At 45.2% G+C, this 21,796-nt stretch overlaps 1 pseudogene; it reads right to left on the bottom strand.

Annotated features, from left to right (window-relative positions):
- Positions 1-19,159: 19,159 nt before the first annotated feature.
- Positions 19,160-21,515, bottom strand: LOC146839250 (uncharacterized; annotated as a pseudogene).
- Between the last annotated feature and the right edge of the window lie 281 nt (positions 21,516-21,796).

Raw genomic sequence — 21,796 nt, 5'->3', positions numbered from 1 at the left:
CACATTAGGCTCAGGGGTGGTTCGTTCCTCGAGCGGTGGTTCCCGGTTACCAGGGATCCGGGGGATCGTGCCTACCTGTTCCCTTGACAGCACCTAGCACCCAGCAGGTGTATTGTATTTATATACCTACCTAGTCGAGTCTCTTGTTTTAATGCACATTACAGCAGGCTACTACGCCATCCCAAGAGGCTCGCCACGCTCCGACTGGAGCGGCACTAGCTCAATCCTTAGGTGAGCGTTTTAGAACTCGTTACTATAATTCAGGGTGCCCTGGATTTAAGTCTTTTAGATCACTTGACACGTTGTTTGACACTGCATCCACTTATGCATGATCACTATATTCAAGCGCAATTGCTTCATGTATAGGACATGCATACGAGGAGTCTTCGGCTCCATATTACCATGTATATAAACGACAAAGTGTATTTTAATGTTTCGTGTTGGCCTGTTATGCTTCTTTTCTCCCTTTCCTTTAGGCCACTCCTATGCGGAAGTGTTAGATTTTTCCACACTTTCATAGGGTAGATTTGTCCAGGCACAAACACAATAATTTGATATCCTGTTATACACCCTCACGTTTGTAGATAGTTTACACCACATTGGTCCTGATGAATTGCCGTTGGATCCTCCTGACCATTAGGCGAGAAACATGTTGACCATCTGAGTTGAGCGGAGCGAGTCTTTGACCCACTGTGTCCAGACTACCGCCACTCATATCGTTTTTAATAGGGTGGTTTACTGACCCAATAAACTCGTTATTCAGACTAACCAACCCTGTTTTAAATACACTCACCAACGTCTACACTTACCTGGCCCTCACTTGCACTCAACTTTCGGCAAGGAACAAAAGATCTCCGATAAAGAGCCCCATCTTTGGGTGCCCGTTGGGAATTGCAGCGCCGACCCGACGAGGAGCAAAACCCAGATGATGAAGCATGACACCTAGCTTGCTGGGTGTGTGAGGGTTTTAGTTCCACCAGTGTGGGTCCCCCCACCCACCACGTGCTTCAAGTCCTCAGGCTGTTTAGGCATTATCTTTCACTTTGTCTTCACCTTGGGGTAGAGTGTACATTTCACACAACCTCCCCTGACCAGGAGGAACAGCATACTGTCCCTACATCATCCATAACTCCTGGACTGATCCCCAGGGAAGATACGCTGCCGTTTCGGGCACCTGGGAAGGGCGTGTTGTTAACATCATATCTGTCTATGCCCCCCCGGACTACAGCACCCGATGCTACGTGACTCAGGGATCCTGTTGCTGGACCTGCCACTTGGGGTGTTAGTGTTGGGAAGGGACTTCAATCTCACGATGGGTGGGTCTCTAGACCACCTTCCTCCTTGGGAGGATTCGTCGAGTGGATCAAAATTGACTGAGTTCGATATCTGGCAGTGGTTCAACCCATCCTACACCCGCTTTACGTTCCAGTCCGGAGTGCACGGTAGTCAGTCTAGGATAGACTATTTATTCACTCATGCCCAGGATGTTCGGCTTTTCACTAGGTCCGGTTGCTTGGCCCGCGGTACCTCCGATCACTCCCCCGTCCTGACGACTCTGGGCTCTCGCACTGGGGGACGCCCCTGCTCTATTTCCATACATCCATGGGCGCTGAAAATTGCACACATTAGGGATGCTCTCCGCAAAGATGCTGAATATTATTTTGCAGAAAAGGATGGCTCAGTAGACTCTACAGAGACGCTGTGGGGGGCCTTCGGGGCATCATTAAGGGCAGGGCTTTATCGCTCATGGTGGGACACAGGGCTGAGCGGACCAGGAGAGTATCGGAACTGGAGGCTGAGGTCTCGAGTTTGGAGGAGTCGGTCGTCCGACATCCTGACCTCGCCTCACCCCACAGTCTTGCACTCAAGGCAGGACTACCAACAGCTTCTTTTTGAGGATGGAGCGGCGCGTTCACTAGCCTCCCGACACAGGATTTATGAGCAGGGGGAACGGACGGGTAAGCTCTTGACGTAGCTTGAACGACGAGAACAGGCTGCTTGATGGGTCTGAGCGATAGCAAACTAAGAGGGTACCCTAATCACTGACCCCCAGTACAGAGCTGACATATTTGCTAGTTATTACGAAGAGGTATACACTAGTTCACCCAATTCTCAGGCCTCCCTGTCTCTGGACCTTCAGGTTATGCTCGATATCCCTACCATTTCGCCGGAAGACAAAGAGACTTTAGAGGCGGACATCACAATGACGGAGGTTCAAAAGGCCATACAAAATGTCCGTTCCGGGAAGGCTATGGACCCTAACGGGCTTCCCATTGAGCTATTTAAGCCCATGTCAATGCTATTGGCTCCCCACTTGCTTAATTTATACACCGAAAGTTTTGAGTCCGGTATTTTACCCGCAGAGATCCGTACTGCCGCTATAGTGGTCATTCATAAGCCGAACAAACCTGTTGAGGAGTGCAAATCGTATCGCCCTATATCCCTCTTAACAGTTGAGGCTAAGATCCTGGCCAAACTTCTCGCGAATCACCTCCTCCACTTTATTGCTGATTTGGTCCATCCGGACCAATCCGTGTTTATGCCGGGGAGAAATATGCCCGGAAACTGCGTCGCGTACATGGGATCCGTGGCAGACTTCACACCATCGAGGAAGACCAAATTCTCTTGTCGTTGGACACCTCAATGGCTTTCGACACCATTGAGTGGGATTTTCTTCGATGTTCTGGCCCGTCTGGTGCTGGGACCCAAATTTATTAGTTGGTTTCGGCTATTGTATACCCAACCTAGGGCTCATGTCATTGTTAATAATCATCGCTCCGCCACTTTTTCGCTTCATCTGGGCACTAGGCAAGTCTGACCCTTGTCGCCGTTGCTTTTTGCCCTCGTCTTGGAGCCGCTCGCGGGGTGGGTGGTCCGGGGTGATCCGGGGACTTAAGTGGACGGCAGACCATGAGGACCGCATCTCTTTGTATGCCGATGATACCCTCTTGTGCCTGGCCTCCCCTGCGCAGTCGCTGCGACGGGTGCTCCACATTTTTCACATTTTCGGCCCCACTCTGGCTATCAGATAAATTGGTCCAAGTCCCAGATGAATGCGCTGTGGGGTTCTCCCCCGGCGAGTCCCCGGGGCTTTAATATCCCGGTGGCACCTCAGGGTTTTCGGTACTTGGGTATTTTCGTCACTCCTAACCCTGATCTCTTTTTTTAACACCATTTACTCGACCTCTTCAGCGTTTCAAATCAGATGTTGTGCACTGGCGTTCTCTCCCTCTCACTCTTCTCAGACGCACGTCCCTTTTTAAAATGTTAGCACTCCCACGCTTTCTCTATGCACTACAGAATACCCCCATTCGGATTCCGGATTCTTATTTATCCCAGATCGACGGACTATTGCGGGGACTGCTATGGGAGGGTCGTACACAGCACATCGCTATGAACAAACTTACCATGGGCTGGTACGACGGGGGCATTGTTTTACCGAATCTCCGACTCTTCTACCAAGCATCTCAGCTGGTGGTAGTCAATCGCTGGGTGTTTGAGCCTCACGACGAGCCTAATTTCCGCACAAATCACTGGCTCATGGGACGGGGCGGGTACGACAGGGCACTTTACACCAACCCCCACAAACTTAACAGGTCCCACGGCGCGCATGGTCAAGATTTGGCATGAAGTCACCAGATGATTGGGGTGGCGCGGGCGCCTGGCCAAGGCAACCCCCTGTGGGAGCCCGATGTCTTAGGTCGACTTAGCGCTTGTCCAGGGTTCGACAAGTGGGATTTGATTGGAATCTCAACGGTCAGATATGGCTGGGTTAAGGGGAGGCTAGCATCATTCCCGGAGCTAAGTATCAACTGGCTCCATCAGAGACGTTCAGGTACTTACAGATCACTCACGCTGTCTCCTCGGCCCTACCTAGAGACAGTCCCCTCCCTGACCCGTCCACACTGGAGGATCGCCTGTTGTTGGATCCCATGGACCGTAAGGCAATCTCGCTCACCTACAAGAAGCTGGTCAACAATCGCCCCGACCAGATGTTGAAACTTAAGAGTGGGGTGGGAGAGAGACTTGGGAAAGATGGAAGACGACATGTGGCGGGACGCTCTAGCTTCACCCCGAGAAATAGCCATCCCCATGCGCCTGCGACTGCTCCAGCTCAAGATCCTCCACCGAGCATATTTTGATGCCAAACTCCTGTTCCGGCTAGGTAGGCGCCCCAATCCACTCTGCCTCCGACACTGCAATCAAGAGGGTACCTTTTTTTAAAAAAAACATTTTATGGGACTGCCTACATTTTCAGGACTATTGGGCGAAAATCGCCCGCCAGCTTGGGAGGGAGGGAGGTAAATCCTTTCAGTTGTCTCCCCAACTATGCTTACTTAACATTCGGGGGGCGTCCGACCTTACACAGGCTGAACAGACATGGGCCTCTATGGGCTTCCTTATAGCAAAGCGGAATATTGCACGACACTGGGGGGTGGCTGGGGTCCCTCGCATGGTTGACTGGGCAAAGGACATGGATACTGCCATGGTGGCGCAAAAGTCAGTATTTAAAGATCGAGGTTGCCCCAAAAAATGGGACCGGAAGCGGGGGAAATGGAATAGGTACAGAGGGGACATCTGCATCTCCCCAACGGTGGAACTCCGGAGAGACAGGTGGGCGCTGATGGCCCAGTTGACGGCGGAGGTGCTGGCCTCTCCCCCTTAGGGATGACGCTCTAGATCTCTCCATCCCCCACTCCCTGTTGCTGTCTGCTCACACCCGAGGTATAATTTGTTTCTCTTAATATTGCCCAGGAAATGTTTAACGAGTACTCCTTAGTGTGGACCCCTACTGCCATTGGGTGAATGGCACTATGTTAAATGCACGTCTGTATTGGAGGGGGTTTTTCTTACAATGACTCTCTATATTGTATGTACCGGTCTTTGGTTGGTGTGAAAATGCAATAAAAAGTTGTTTTATTTAAAAGATATTCGTTGCCGCTCCTCAGTCAAACAAACACATTGGACGAGTGCCCTGGTGTTCGTGCAGGATCCTCCCATTCTCTAATAACAGCCCAAGTGCCCGCGTCCACTTTAGCTTTACTACAAAAATGAAACACTCCGGTCGAGATGGACACCTCAAGGGCTGTTCACAAATGTATCTTACGCCTGTGAGTACTCAACACATGCTAGGACGCTCTTAGAGTAACTGTGCCACTTTTAGCTATTCAACAATACGAGTGTAAAGTTACTCAAAAGTGTAGACCTGCGCGTCTTCACGCCATTAAACTGAGGTGGGGCAAAATTTACAAATGTAACTTCCTACAACCAAAGTGGAGCGATAGAAAGTGAAACACCACACATAACCCTCCCTTAGAAAATATTGGAGACAGACACTTAATAATAGAACTAAATAGAAAATAAAGATAAATTGCAATTATTTATTTTGCCTGCATCTACATATATTCAAAAGAATGTTACAAAAGTACATATATTTTAAAAATTATTACTTCATGATAACATTTGAACCTTTTAATTTTAAAAAATATTGTAAAGATTTCGAAAATAATTTCAAATCATTCTATACATAACTTTTTGTAAGGCAGTGTCCACTCAACAGTTATGTGAAGCAATTCAGTAATTCTCAGTACATTATGAAAAAATACAATAATTTAATTTTAGGTGGTATTTTTCAAAACAACTCTTTAAAAAATTGTTTAACACATTTAAAATTAATTAAATATTTAATTAAAATACAAGTTCCAAGAGTTGTAGCATGTCTTATTTTGTTCTACATTTAAATTATCTAAAATTAATTTACATATATATTTCACATAAAAAATGACATTTTTTTTAAAGTTTAATAAACTTTTTTAATTTTTCCTATGTTTTTACAGACAGAGCTCCACTCAAGTTGAATCTATCCAAAATGATATCTTTTTACGTAAGCTTCCCACCTAAAGTAACATTTTTATTATGTATTAATAACTATTAAATTATACTTTATCAAGAGCAGAAGGCAAGGGGAACATGGTGACAGGTTGACGCTGGTCGCAGGCAGCTCCAGGGATTCATCCTGCCTGTCTCACACATTGCACCATCTACTACTGCTGGAGACCTACCCACATTACCCTCCTCTAGACCATTCTCCCACCAGATCCACACCTCTTCCTGGCTCTTACTGCTGGTAATTTATTCTGATTAACTCATCAGCATCATCTCCCTTCCCTAAGATTGTGCATCTCATTATTCCACATAACCTTCAACTCGGCGGGGAATTTAAACTTAACAGAGGCTCCCAGAGCTCTTAGCTCCTCTATTTCACGCCCAACTTAAGCCTCGTCAGATTTCCAGATCTCCTGCTTTGCTTTTCAGTTTAAAAGGTTAGATCTTTACCTAGGACGCTAGATCAGTTGCAGCTGGGCCATGTGTATTATGCTATGTTGACATCCCTGAGTGCTGAGAAATGTTTATATAAGTTTGGGGATCCAAACTTTTCTAAGCAAGTAAGGCTGAAAGTCCCTTTTGCCGCACTTATGGGTTGGGTGCACTTAAGGAAGAATCTTGGGATCCACTGCTATACAGACTCAGCTCCCATGGGACTCCCCTGGGACTCCTGCATGGTTGAGGGATAAACTCAGTTTCCCACTACAAACTGTAAACTTTACCACCTGGGGGGATCTGAGGTCGAGTGACACCTCTATTGCAAGGTAGGCCCTCCAGTTGTTAATGCAAAGGGAAATCTCAAAGTTGAAATATCTGCAGCTTTGTTCGTGGTGGTCAGCTCAGGGAGTAGCAAAAATAGAGCACTGGGAACACAAAACCCTCTTAAATGAGAATAAATGGATTCAAAAGGAAGTATCTTTGCGGTACTGGGGCATGGTGGTGGCAGAGGACAAGAAGAATATAGATCAAAACCAGATATGGGCGAAAGACCTGTCGCAGCTGGCTGTGGAAAACCTCTAGAAGTATCTAGAAATCTTCTTGATAAAACAGTAACGTCTGCACCGCTGAAGCAAAACCATCTCTTCACTCCCCACAGGGCCTATTGGACGCCCCAGAGACAGGCTAAGTTCTCCCAAGTGGCCCCAGGTTGCAGGAGGTGCAGTGTGACGGGAGCAGACAACAAGCATAAGTTCATGGCATGTGAGTCAACTAGACCTAGCGCATAACAAAGAAGTTGGAAGGCATAGGTCTCCTTTTGTAACCTGGCAAGCAAATCCTATTAGTCCAATGATTACACCATAACTTTGCTGAGTTGAGGCCGGACCAAATCGTGTATAATTCCATTCAGCAAGAGACGCAGTCATATCTACGGTAAGGAGTATCTCAGATCATCTACTGGGATAACTACAGTTGGACAGTGACCGACAGTGGAATGAGGACAAAAAAGATAAATTATACTTTACTAAAATTGAATGTTATATTAGTGCTTAAATTAAAACATCTTAAAATAATTTAAAAAATCTTTTTAGATATTTTATGCCATTAAATTCCATTTATTCAGATTTGTAACTAGTTTACAGTATTAAATTTAACATTATTTCTTATGGGATTTTATTTGACAGCCCTACCTCCATTATTAGTTAGGGAGGGTGTTGCAGTTCCAGCGGATGTCTATGTGTGATTTGGAGTACATTTAAGACTGTTTTAGGTACATTATGGCTGTAGTAACTTTAGAACTGTGTCTTGTAAATAGAAATGGGCTTACTCCTTTGTGGGCGAGTGCTTGTCCTTCCCTAAATTCCTCCCTTAGCCTTTCACCTTCATTCATAAGTATTTTCCATTTTACAGCCACTCCCCACTGTTCCTCCAAAACTTACTACTAAAAGGTATACTAAAGTGTGGAAACTGGGCAGTCAGGGCAGACAACTCCAACCAGAAAAAGATGGGAGTGGCGGAACGTCCGCACGTAGGTTTGTGAATCGCATTTTGATGTACTTTAGTCGTCCTATTGTAGTTCATGAATAGGCCTGATTACCTGTGAGACTCTCTTGGATGTATCTGATGTGATTCTAAAGCTCGTGAGACTGTCCCCAGCAGATGGGAAGCAGGTTCCATTTGTAGAAAAAAAGAAATGATAAGAGGTCACTCGCGTGGATCTTTGTAATACGAGGCTGTGTCTCCTCAGAACAGAGGTGTTTAGGACTATTTATGGGTGGGGCCAAGAATGGTTTGCATTTGGTTGGCCCGGTCTGTAGTTGCACAAAGACTAGAGAAAGATGTGGCGGGATGTTGCGGAGATTAACGACCAGTCCTTTAATCACCTTGTGGTAAATTTAAATTACCTATACTTAATTTATGCGGTAAAGTTCAATAAGAATAACTCAGAAAAAACATAAGAGGCAGAATCCGTGATATTTGAGGTTTTAAAAGGGGTTTTATTCCTTAAAAAGGAATTGGTTCGAACCAGGCAATCGGATTCCGTCACCACGAAGGTTCGGGAAGGGATAGACAATACTTTATTGACAGGTTATCATATATATAGTCAATGCATTACAGTAAAGGCAGATGCAGAAGGCGTAACAGCTGAGAGGAGAGATAAGAATACACATACGTAATGAAAAAGGCGTTACAATAGGCGTGCATAAGGGCGTGTACTAGAAACGTCATTATGAGGATGTCACAGGTGGGTGGATCCATAAGAGAATCCTGCAATGTCAGCAGAAATACATGGCAGAGATGCGCGCGCAGCAGCATGACGTGTGATTGACGTGTAACTGGAGGGTGAAGGGGACTTGACATTTAGCCCTACATGAGGAGACAGAAGTCTGGGATGTCAGAACAACCTAATCCCAAATCGTATCTAATATCTTGTGTTTAAGGAACTGTATTATCTGAAAGGAAAGGTCTCTCGGGCAGAGGCTATTCTATACTGACTGCTAGTGCGTGTATAAGCGTCTACGTGTCTACATGAGATGCGAGGGGGCATGGGCCTACCATGGTAACAGGAGCTATGAATTACTTGCACGGAGACAGTGAGGCCGGGCCCTTTGCTCTGCAGCTGGAAGGATGTTTACCTAAACTACTAGACAGGAATGTATTTTTCGAGGAGCGGAGCAGATAACTTGAAGGCAAAATACAGTCTTGGCAGGCAACAGGCCGAGCCAGGCACCGTTAGCCGCGCAGGGAGTAAGACAAAGGTCATGGATACAGATGCAGGTCCAGGCTGGAGCATTCAGAGGCAGAAGGCAGGAAAAGGCTCGATGGCAGAATTCAGGGCCTAACTCGCCAGAGCTGAAAAACGTGAAAGGTGCACCATATAAAGACGGTGGCAAGGCATACTTAGGAACGGAATATTCGACCCATTCATGGTGGATCTGAAAGAGGACATGTTAACGTTGGACGCAAATGTATTTGCGTCTTCATAGCTGGAAGTGGAGGGAACATACATGTACTTGTAGCACGTACATGGAGCCGTTGGGGTCTAAGATAGGGGACACAATTGATCATAAAAATTCATATTTCCTCATTCCCTCCTTGTCCCCTACGGACCCTTCATGATATATCGATCCTCATGAATCTATCAATCTGTTCACGTAACATCATTTGCTCTTCTTTCTTCTTACGGGATTTTGAATGAGAACTTGAATGTGGAATACATGATGTGGCACACAGGCCGCAAATCGCTGGCCCACATTGTAGACACAGGCAGCAACTGAATACTATGAGAAGGGCAATACCTAGCAAGGATAGGACATTCCATCCCCAGGCTGACAACACACTCCAGAACCAACCGGACCAAGTCCAGGTGCCTGGATTCTGGTGTATCTGACTTGCAATCTTATGAAGACGAGTTATGGCTTTATATACTGATGGCGCGTTTTCTGGAATGAAAACACAGCAGCTCGATCCGATGACTCTACAGGCTCCGCCCCTATCGGCCAGGATGACGTCAAGGACAAGACGATTTTGGAGAACAACAATCCGCATCGCAGACTGCTCCTCCGTTAAGTTGCCTAGGGCAGAAGTAGTTTCATTCACTACTGCTTCAAGGGTTCTGGTTAATTTGCGTATCAGTTTACTATTAAAGACAGCACCTATGTAGGGAAAGAAACCTTTATTGAAGTCTGTGTATTGCTCCCATGCCGTTTCAGTGTAGTCGACAATCGGGAGATCTCTCTGGGGTCTATTGTGTACTAGATGGGTATTTCTATGATAATCAGGAGGGGCTAGGAAAACAGGTGGCAGAAGGAATGCAATGTAACAGGTACCATCCCAATCTAGAGGTAAACGTATATATGCGGTATGACCACAAATGAAGTAGGAATGACGGGAAGCTCTAAATGTAGACTTGCCTTGATCACTGAATTCGATCACAGTAGTACATTTACTATGGCCCATGTGTATTGAACCATTCTTTCTTACACATAATTCACCTTTGACTGGAAATACTGACATAGCAGGCAAGACTGGTGCAGCTTCGGATTCAACATTCAGAATCATGAGGTTAAGTGTAAAGTTACCTAATCCATATACTTCATTTTCTAGATCAGTTCCTGTCCTTTTGGGAAGTCCCTCCTTGTTAGGGTAGCAGGCTTTAAGCAAAACTAAGTTCAGGTTTCCCCATACCCAGTTGCCCTGGTAAACTACAGTATTTGAATCTAAAGAATTAATCAAACTAAACCATGCACCACAGGAACCATTGTGTGTGAACGGGTACGGAAAGAGGGGCAGAACTCCCTTGTATTTCTGGTAGGGAGGGAGTCGGCCACATATCCAACAATTTGTAGCGTTGTTGGTCTGATGGGAGTGAAGTAACATACTAATGAATGTGTTGTTGCGCAGCGCAAGTCTGTAGGACAACTCATGCGGAGGTAATTCGCTAAAAGAGTGTTCGGCAGTAACATTGAAAGCAGAATGTGCACGCTTGAAAATAGGGTAGTATATGTGCAACAGTATACTTGCAGCAATAATCAGAAGACTTAGAAAAAACATAATCAATAATGTCACTATACAGTGACTACGAAGTGATTTACAATATGCACGTTTCTTGAGCTGTTTCTGTCTATCTCTCTCTCTATTTCGGTCTAGGGGATACATGTCAGAAACTAATTTAACCGATTCACCTAGGGGAGGACTTAAACAATTAAACTGTCTGACTTGCTAGACCTTAGTTTCAGTTTATATTCCTGGGAAGCAGTTTTCTCGACCAGGGGGAGTTTTGAGTCAGTCTGTGGAGGAGGGCAGGGCTGAGAGTTCAAATCAGAAGGCAGTCCGTGAAATTTCTTGATATGGCTCGAGTGCAGCCAACCCTTGCGACCCTCAATCTTCACTGCTGTCCTCGTGGTCAGAAGTACTAATTTCGGCGTTTGCCAGCGGGGCTCCAGCGGGCTCCTCCTGTCGAAATTTCTTATAAACACATAATCGCCGGGAACCACTTCATGGGGCTTCACCTCGGTGTTGTCGGGAAAGGCTGCAGCTACCAGTGAACGACAAGATTGTAGTGCAGACATCAAGGAGGCAAGGTAATCTGTCAGCATATTACAATCAACATCAGTGATTTTACGAGGTATAGGCGTCCCCCACATATTTGGTGGCCTACCGAAGACCACCTCGTACGGGGATAGCCCTGTTCGAGAATGTGCTATCATTCTCATGTAAAAGAGCGCAACTGGTAAAGCTACTATCCAGTCGACGCCTTTTCTCTCTGCAGATTTTAGAAAGTCGAATTTTCAGAGTCTGATTATGACGCTCCACGAGACCTGCTGCCTCGGGATGCCGGACACAGTGGAATTTCCACTGATAGCCTAACAGGAGTGTAATGTGTTTCACTAGCTCGGATGAGAACGGCTGACCGTTATCTGAGTACACGATACGGGGCAAACCATACCGTGGGAAGAATTCACGAACCAGCTGCTTGGCAGTGGTCGGAGCAGTGTAATCTGGGACTGGATATGCTTCTGTCCATCGGGAAAGTGCGCATACAACTACGAGGACATATTTGAATCCTCGACAACGTTCCATCTGGATATAATCCATCTGGAGGACTTCAAAAGGGTGATCGGGAGGTTGAAATCCACCTTGCTCTACAGGAATGCTTTTACCTGGGTTGAACTGACAACAAATCATGCAAGTACGCACTTTCTGTTTGGCTGCTGCTCGTAAGTGTTTATTGAACCAAATGTTTTGAATACTGTCTAGCATAGCTTTCTCTCCTAGATGCGCTGGACTATGTATTGTGTTAATGATAACTTGAACCATGGAGTCGGGGAGAAACCATGTAGATTTTCCCTTCGTCATCCATCCCTGATCTGTTTGGATCCCTCCTAGTTCAGTCCATTTCTTGATTTCCTCTGGTGTAGCATGTGTCTGTATGTCAATTACATCAAGGGCGGGATCCCTAACTGTCATGCAGTGTGTCGATGTCGGAACTATTGTCTTTGTCAAGTCAGTTGCATGAGTCCGATTCTGAGCTGTTTGCTTAGCTGTTCGGTCTGCCAGGTCGTTACCCTGGGAAATGATATCGGTGACTTTTGTATGGGCCTTGCACTTCATGATAGATATCGCAGTAGGCAGATGTATTGGATCTAACAGAGCTTGAATGAGGGGACCGTGTTGAATGTTGGCACCGTGAGAAGTTAAATAACCTCTCTCTCGCCAGAGGACTCCGAAGTCGTGTACAACTCCGAATGCATAACGTGAATCTGTGTATATGTTAACTCTCTTATTTGTGGCTTGAATACAGGCTTGTGTCAGAGCGATGAGCTCTGCTGCTTGAGCTGACAAGGTGTCAATACAATTCGTTTCAATAACTTCGGTGTCTGTCGTGACTGCGTAAGCGGCCACTAACTCTCCTGTACTTGTTCTCATGCATGAACCATCCACATAAAGTGTCAGGTCTGGATCTGGTAATGGAATGTCTGTCAAGTCTTGTCTGGGTTTCGTCGTAATAGTAATGACTTCAATACAATCATGTGCCAATGGGTCTGTTCCACTTAATGGCAAAAGTGTGGCAGGATTTAATGTACTACAGCGTCTGATTCCTATGTGTGGCTGAAACAATGTCAATTCATAACCTGTCAGTCGTGCTATAGTCAAGTGCTGGGTCTGTGTTCGGTTTAAAAGAACTTCCACGGAATGTGGAACTTGCACTGTCAATTGATGTCCTAATACTATGGAATCGCTTTGTCTGATCGCTAAAGCTGTCGCTGCGACTGATTTCAAGCACGCAGGCAGAGCCTGGGCTACTGGATCTAATGTGCTAGAAAAGTAAGCACACGGTTTGTGTGAACCTGCTTGTTCCTGAGTGAGTACTGACAAGGCAGTACCTTCGCGTTCTGTGACAAAAAGTGTAAAAGGCTTACTGTAACATGGTGTCGCTAAAACAGGTGCTTGACATAAGGCTTTCTTTAAGTCTTCAAAAGCTTGTGTATGTTCCTGAGTCCAAGGGAGGACAGTCGATGTCGCTGCCTCCTGGGTTGTCAACTGAATGAGTGGCTTTGCTAGAAATGCATATTGGGGAATCCATTGTCTACAGTACGAAGTGAGGCCTATGAAGGCCCGCACCTCCTTTTGTGTCTTGGGTGGTGACATGTTTACAATTAACTGGATGCGGTCAGGTGTGAGCTGTCTCCCCCCTTTGGACAGCAAGTGCCCAAGGTACACAACTTGCTGAACACAGAATTGCAGCTTCGAAGGGGACACCTTGTGCCCCTTGTCGGCCAGAAAATGTAAAACCGTCAGTGATGCTTTTTCACATTCGGGCTCGCTTCGGGCGGTGATCAGCAGATCATCGACATACTGAAGCAGGGCAGTGTTAACAGGCATGTGGATACTGTCAAGTTGTCTTTTCAGTGCTTGGCTATAGATGCTGGGGCTTTCTGTGAATCCTTGAGGTGCGCGTGCAAATTTGAAGCTTCGTCCATTTAAACAGAATCCGAACAAATATTGGCTTTCCGGATCGATTGGGACGCTAAAGAAGGCGTTCTTGAGGTCAATTACAGTAAAGAACGTTGCTTCTGAATCAATAGCTGTCAATAATGAAGAGATATCTGGAACCACGGGATACTGTGGTACAATGCATTTATTCAATTCGCGCAGATCAATAACTAATCGATAAACTGGGGGTGCATTTGGATCAGTACGTTTAAGAATTGGAATGATAGGAGAATTACATACATTGGAGTCGGTTTCCACAACCACTCCTTGTGCAATGAGCTCGTCAATGATTTGCAGCAAAGCCACTACAGCATCTGGAGGTAACTTGTATTGTCGAATTCGTGGTAATACCACTCCTGCTTTGAGTGTGACTCGATATGGTGTAATGTGCATACAACCTACATCAGTGGGGCCTTGTGCCCATAAATGTGCAGGGACATTCTGTAACCAGTGATCCATGTCTCTCAATACGTAGTGACCTTTAAAGTCACGCAAAAATAGTCGTACCCCTTCCGGAGAACAACATATTACAGCTCCTAGAGCTTTCAGTGTCTTTATACCTAACAAGTTTTCTGGGCATGATTTTGTAAGCAATAAATCTGTAGTCCGTGTCAATGGACCAACTGCAAGAGGAAGAGGTTGCGATACTTCGTTAACAATAGGCTTTCCTGAAAATCCAAGGGAAACATTCTGTGAGCCTGAGAGGGGTGCCCCTGGAACCTCGTCGTGACTTATAGTTGTTCTGCTTGCCCCTGTATCAATTAAAAACTTTCTGTCTTTCCCTAATACTTGACTATGTACATAAGGACCCTCTTGATCTACAGGAACCTCAATAAGAGGCAAGCCAACCTCCCTCTCTAGGCTGTTTCATGTGTATCGCTGATAATCGGGATAGTCATTTTGTGCATACTGGTACATCTGTTGTGTCGTGTTTTGTGTTGCGGCAATAGGCTGTGGCTGTGGTACTGCTACGGTCTGTTGTGAAGCTTGCATAGGCTGTACATTCTGAGGTACTTGTGGTTGGATCTGATCCTGTCTAGGTGGACGCGGTCTCTCCTTGGTTTTACCCGTAGAGATATTGTGTTTCAGAACTGCACAATCGTTTATATAATGACCTGGCTGTTTACAATAGTTGCATGTCCCTTTAACAGGAGCCGCTGAATTACTGGACTGTGTCGCACCCTTTTTATGACCGTCAGCTGGAACTGACTGAGCAACGAGCATTTTCATTTTCGTGTCTTTCATACGTCTTTGTTCGTGTTCTTGTTCTTCTCTAATTCTATTCTGGTGGTACTGTAACATTTGTAACATTTGTGAAGGGGTATTAGCTTGCCAAGTGCTCTCGACTTTCAATACTCTGTTCTTAACCTGGGGCAGGGAATTCTCGACTAATTTTGTTACAAAAAGATGTGGATATGAATCGCTACTTGCTTTCAGGCCGCTATTAATACCAAAACATTTTTCAAATCGGGAATAAAAATCACTAGTGTCTTCATCGGGTTTCTGTTTGTAGGCTGAGATTGCACCCCAGTCTTCCTTTTTCGTAGTTAATAAACGTGGCAATACTTGGACTAACAATCCTGGTAACGCTTTAGTTTTGTCCCCAAGCCCTAGGCCTGGAGTTCGGGTATTTTCTTCGTTTTCTAATGCAGCCCAATCAATCTTTTGCTCTCCCACCTCCCATTCTTTTTCTTTGAGTTTCTCGTAAATACCGGCAGGCAATAATACTTTTAATATTTTCATAATGTCAGGATAGGTATAATCACCCATGAGTAACATGTCTTTTATTTCACGGTGAAAACCTGCTGGATCTTTGTCATGGCTGGGCACTAATTTTTTCATTTCCAATAGTTCTATTTTAGTTATGGGCGTGTACACAAACACGCGTCTAAAAGTATTATCATCATTTTTAACTGGGTGCACTTCGCGTAAGGGATTCTGTCTGTCTATGTAATACATTTTTCTTTCCATGGAGGGAGCTGGATCAAGCTGTGGACACAGGAAGGCACTGTATCTGTGCCGATGTTCTAGAATTACTTTAATTAGATCGGTACCTAGACCTCTCCATTTCTTCATGAGTAGTTCTATCAGTATATCAGGTAGGGGACCAGGATCGGAGTGTTGGCTTTTATACAATATAAGGAGGTGTTGTATCATGTACATACCAGCTAAACGCTGTTCGTCTGGTGAAAGATTCAAAAACGTGTGTGCTAGCGCGTCATCACTATATTTATCAGAACTGTCAGCCCATTGTACTGCTGACCTGGCTAATTCTTGTTCATCCATAGAATCGAGTACATGGTACCCCATTCGTTCTTGAAGTATTTTATCAGTAGCCTGAAATAAGTGTTCAGGGGTCTTTGGATTTGACATGGCTGCTTGAAAAATTCTCTTACTTTCTGGACGTATCGGACGCATTGAATTATTAAAAGATCTTCCCTTACCTACATAAGCTATCATTTCTCTAGCTGGTAATTGTAATTGTCCTGTTGTCGTTTCTGGTTGTTCCTCCTCCTCCGAGGATTCAGTCTTATCTGCATCTATTTCTCTTTCAGGCTGTTCTCTTTCATGTATTTGTTCTACTGTTTTTCGGATCCTTCGGTACATATTTTCTATACTATTCTGTTTATCATGTTTTCCGTCTGCTATATTCTGACCCCATTTGTTAAGTGCTCTTATTTCTTCCGGGTCTACACCAGGCCTATCTCTGTTTCTTATCAAGCAGTTTATGAAGAAGCGTAACAACAGTTTTTGCGTGTCCACTTTCTGGTATGCCATGGCCTCGCCAATACTTTCAGGACCTTGCCCTGTTTGGACAAAGTGATATATTTTGTCTAGATGATCAATCATTCCTGGTAGTATCATTAAATAGTTCGCAACTCGTCGTAGACGTACTGATGATAGCATCATTCTGTCGTCTTTACCGGGTACTGGATCATATCTACAGTCTGTAAGAGGCTCATTAAGTATGTCGTAATTCGCTGTTTGAGGTGTACGTTGGTGTGCTAAATCCCTATAAGTCAATCGATGTGTTGGTGGTGGTGTATGAAAACCTCCTGTCGCACCTCCTGAGGTGCCAGGTCCAAAAGGATTTGTTGGGTGTAAGGTAGGGAGAATAGGTGCAGGAAGGAGTGGAGGAACAGGCGGAAGGTTTGGAACGGGAGGAGGAGTATGTTGCTGCAGAGGTGGGGGCAGATTATCTCGGGGTCGAGCGCCGTTAGCAGGTGGTGTGCGTGGCGGCGGAACATTAACATATTCGGGGGCTGCATCGTCTAAATAGGAAGAAAGGAAAATGTCCTTTGCGGTCTTGTCGTGCAATTTAGTCGGAAGCAATGGAGGTGGCAGATCTTTTGGTACTTCCAGGGTGGCCTTAGGTAAACCCTCGGCCAGAAGAGGATACATACCATTCATAAGAGTGTTTCGTTGTCTGTCTACTTGTTCTGCTTTTACTCGGATACCTTCCTCAACTAATACGTTTTCTCGGGCTTTGTCTGAATCCTCCCTACTTTTCTCTTCTTTTCTGAGCGCTTTCTCTGTGCGTCTATGCGATTCTTTACGCCATAATTCAATGGCATCTTTCTGTGACTGTCTGGCTTTCTTTTTCCATAATGCTTCTTCTACTCTCATGATGCAATCTGCATCCCATGTCCCAGCAGCGGGCCATCTCTGATTCTCTGCTAAATCCTTGGTGTAGTCCACCCACAAATCGAGATATAATACGGCATCTAGGCCATGTTTATGGTACATAAAGTACCCTGGAGTGTCCCTAGGTGGAATGGGAACGGCTTCCTCGAGTATCCCTTTTCTAGTTTTTATCTGTCTTAATTTTGAGAATAACGGCATCTTAAACCTTGCTACTTGATTCTTACTCGGACTTGAACACAATTAATACAATAAACACAGTAATGAAGATCGAACAATCACTCATACCACGACATTTAAAACACATTAAAACATTTTAAAACGAACAACGATAATTAGAATAAAACTAGCTAACTGCATAATACTGGATGTACTGCTAAACAGTACAGATACACCGCTAAAACAGTGCAGACCGGGTCTGTGTACCCAAACCCGTCTTGACCGGCACAAATTAATGCGCACGTCTAGATGCGTCCCCAGCAATGGTACTCACCGGGAAGCACGGAACGGAAGGCCTCGGAAACTCTGGACTGGACTGGACCGGACTGGACTCGACTCGACTCATGACGTAGGTACTTCGGAACTTCGGAACCTGGTGGGCCTCTGTATACCTCGGATCTTGCTCTCTCAGCTAGGCTCTGGTCGGGATCCTCCGCACTCCTCACCGCCTCGTCTGGGTGTTGATCGCAGCCTCAGTCACCTCCGTTGGCCTGAGGGAGATACAGGAAATCCTGCAGGCACGCATAGTTGTCCGTCCGGCTGTGGCAGGGGACCGGGCCTGCAACGCACCTCCGGCGCGTGGGGTGGGGGAGGGGTCCCTATTCGGGCGCCAATTATGTGGTAAATTTAAATTACCTATACTTAATTTATGCGGTAAAGTTCAATAAGAATAACTCAGAAAAAAATAAGAGGCAGAATCCGTGATATTTGAGGTTTTAAAAGGGGTTTTATTCCTTAAAAAGGAATTGGTTCGAACCAGGCAATCGGATTCCGTCACCACGAAGGTTCGGGAAGGGATAGACAATACTTTATTGACAGGTTATCATATATATAGTCAATGCATTACAGTAAAGGCAGATGCAGAAGGCGTAACAGCTGAGAGGAGAGATAAAAATACACATACGTAATGAAAAAGGCGTTACAATAGGCGTGCATAAGGGCGTGTACTAGAAACGTCATTATGAGGATGTCACAGGTGGGTGGATCCATAAGAGAATCCTGCAATGTCAGCAGAAATACATGGCAGAGATGCGCGCGCAGCAGCATGACGTGTGATTGACGTGTAACTGGAGGGTGAAGGGGACTTGACATTTAGCCCTACATGAGGAGACAGAAGTCTGGGATGTCAGAACAACCTAATCCCAAATCGTATCTAATATCTTGTGTTTAAGGAACTGTATTATCTGAAAGGAAAGGTCTCTCGGGCAGAGGCTATTCTATACTGACTGCTAGTGCGTGTATAAGCGTCTACGTGTCTACATGAGATGCGAGGGGGCATGGGCCTACCATGGTAACAGGAGCTATGAATTACTTGCACGGAGACAGTGAGGCCGGGCCCTTTGCTCTGCAGCTGGAAGGATGTTTACCTAAACTACTAGACAGGAATGTATTTTTCGAGGAGCGGAGCAGATAACTTGAAGGCAAAATACAGTCTTGGCAGGCAACAGGCCGAGCCAGGCACCGTTAGCCGCGCAGGGAGTAAGACAAAGGTCATGGATACAGATGCAGGTCCAGGCTGGAGCATTCAGAGGCAGAAGGCAGGAAAAGGCTCGATGGCAGAATTCAGGGCCTAACTCGCCAGAGCTGAAAAACGTGAAAGGTGCACCATATAAAGACGGTGGCAAGGCATACTTAGGAACGGAATATTCGACCCATTCATGGTGGATCTGAAAGAGGACATGTTAACGTTGGACGCAAATGTATTTGCGTCTTCATAGCTGGAAGTGGAGGGAACATACATGTACTTGTAGCACGTACATGGAGCCGTTGGGGTCTAAGATAGGGGACACAATTGATCATAAAAATTCATATTTCCTCAACCTTTAGATTTTCTCAATGATCAGCTCTACGTGGCACAGAACAGATGTTGGTCCCATAGAGACCTACCACAAAGGGACTCCTGTTGCAGCTCCCTGCTGAGGCTCATTAAGGCTGCAAACAGTTCAAGGTTACCTGCATTCCCGATCATAGGGGTGTGGCCTCGAAGTTAAGGATGGACTCGACCTTGCGGGTTGGTGCCGTGACTTATTAACACACTGAGCGCAAAACACACGGTATGGAATGAGGCCACAAATAGTTACTAAGGAATAAGTGTAATTCAAGCGTTTCCATCCCTTGCTGTGTGCTTTTCTCAGCAGACAGTTTGTAGGACAATCAATGTATTGATGTCTTTGTGGCAGCCTCATGGGAATGTTCTGCGATACTGAAACCCCTTCCCCAGGGTTGACACTGAGCACATTTTACTCTCCCCCACTGACTCTCTCATGTACATGGGTTGCATTTATAACTGAAGTTTTTGACACTTTGAGGGCACTGATAAAAGGCTTTTGCCCAGTATGGATTCTCTCATGTTGAATAAGACTGGTCTTGTAACTGAAACGTTTTTGGCATTCTGAGCACGGATAAGGTTTGTACCCAGTGTGTGTCATTTTATGTAGAGTGAGACTACTACTCCTACTAAAGCTTTTCTGGCATTCAGTGCACTGATACGGTTTTAGCCCAGTATGGATTCTCTCATGTTGAATGAGACACGTCTTATAATTGAAACGTTTTTGGCATTCCGAGCACGGATAAGGTTTGTACCCAGTGTGTGTCATTTTATGTAGAGTGAGACTACTATTCCTACTAAAGCTTTTCTGGCATTCAGTGCACTGATAAGGTTTTAGCCCAGTGTGTGTTCTCTCATGTTGAACGAGAACGTCTTTCAGACTAAAGCTTTTCAGGCATTCAGAGCACTGATAAGGTTTTAGCCCAGTGTGTGTTCTCTCATGTCGAATGAGACGGTCTCTCTTGCTAAAGCTTTTCTGGCACTCTGTGCACTGATACGGTTTAAGTCCAATGTGGATTCTCTCATGTCTAATGAGATCGGCCTTACAACTGAAGCTGTTTTGGCACTCTGAGCACTGATAAGGTTTTAGCCCAGTGTGTGTTCTCTCATGTCGAATGAGATTGTCTTTCTTGCTAAAGCTTTTCTGGCATTAAGTGCACGGATACGGTTTTTGTCCAGTGTGAGTTCTCTCATGTTGAGTGAGATGGCCTTTCTGACTGAAGCTTTTCTGGCATTCAGAGCACTGAAACCGTTTGTGTCCACTATGGATTCTCTCATGTTGAATTAAACATGCTCTCTGACTGAAGCTTTTCTGGCATTCATTGCATTGATAAGGTCTTTCCCCAGTGTGGCGTCTCACATGTACAATGAGAGAGGTTTGGGAAAGAAAGTCTTTCTGGCATTCTGAGCACTGATAAGGTTTGTGCCCAGTGTGGATTCTCACATGTTGAATGAGAGAGGATTTGTGAGAGAAGCATTTATGGCATTCAGGACACTGATAAGCTTTTTGTCTAGTGTGGGTTCTCTCATGTTTAGTGGGGTAGGTTTCTTCACTAAAGCTGTTCTCACAACCATTACTCTTATTCGAGTTATGTGAGTCTCCATGCTGGGTTTGCTCCTGGACACCGGCCATGGTAAGACTGAATCTGATTCCAGAGTCTGTACTCGTATATGTTACACTCACCATTAACTTCTCAAATAAACTGCAGATGCTCTTATAGCTTTTTTATCTGGAGAGACTTGTCTTACTTTTAAAGGCAGCCTGTCTAACCTGTTTTATAAACTTTCACTGAGGAGCCCTTAGTATTTATTGAGATGGATTCATTTCTCCAAGTTCTGCCCGGGTGAGTTCTCTCAAGTTGAATTAAACTCCGTTTGTGAGTCCCGTTTATCAGATTTGATTTATGAGCTTTAAAACCCCCGATAAGGTATTTGGGGTTTAATGTTTGACATTTAAGTATATTTGTTCATACAAGTAATGACAGGTGATTAGGGCACGCCAGGGTGGCTTTATGAATTAGCAATAGCACCGGCCCCTTTTAAACTTTCTGCTAGGACATTCTTTGTCGCTCTATGGCTAAGGCAGGTACATGATCGACTTTGGCAGTCCGGGACACTTTGAAACTACTCAGATCAACCCAGGACACCGTTTGGTGGGGAAAATCTTTCTATATTAGAAATGTAATGACACTTGACACAGAGTATTTACAATTCGATTTTTTAAAACAATATCTTCTCTCTACAAAGACGTAAACAAAAGCTTGCTCCTTTAAACTGCTGTTATTA

Source organism: Triturus cristatus, chromosome 4_1 (genome assembly GCF_964204655.1).
Source record: "Triturus cristatus chromosome 4_1, aTriCri1.1, whole genome shotgun sequence".
In the NCBI taxonomy this organism is placed as follows: Eukaryota; Metazoa; Chordata; class Amphibia; order Caudata; family Salamandridae; genus Triturus; species Triturus cristatus.
The sequence above is the reverse complement of the archived record's forward strand: the minus strand, read 5'-3'. Positions and strand labels throughout refer to the sequence as shown.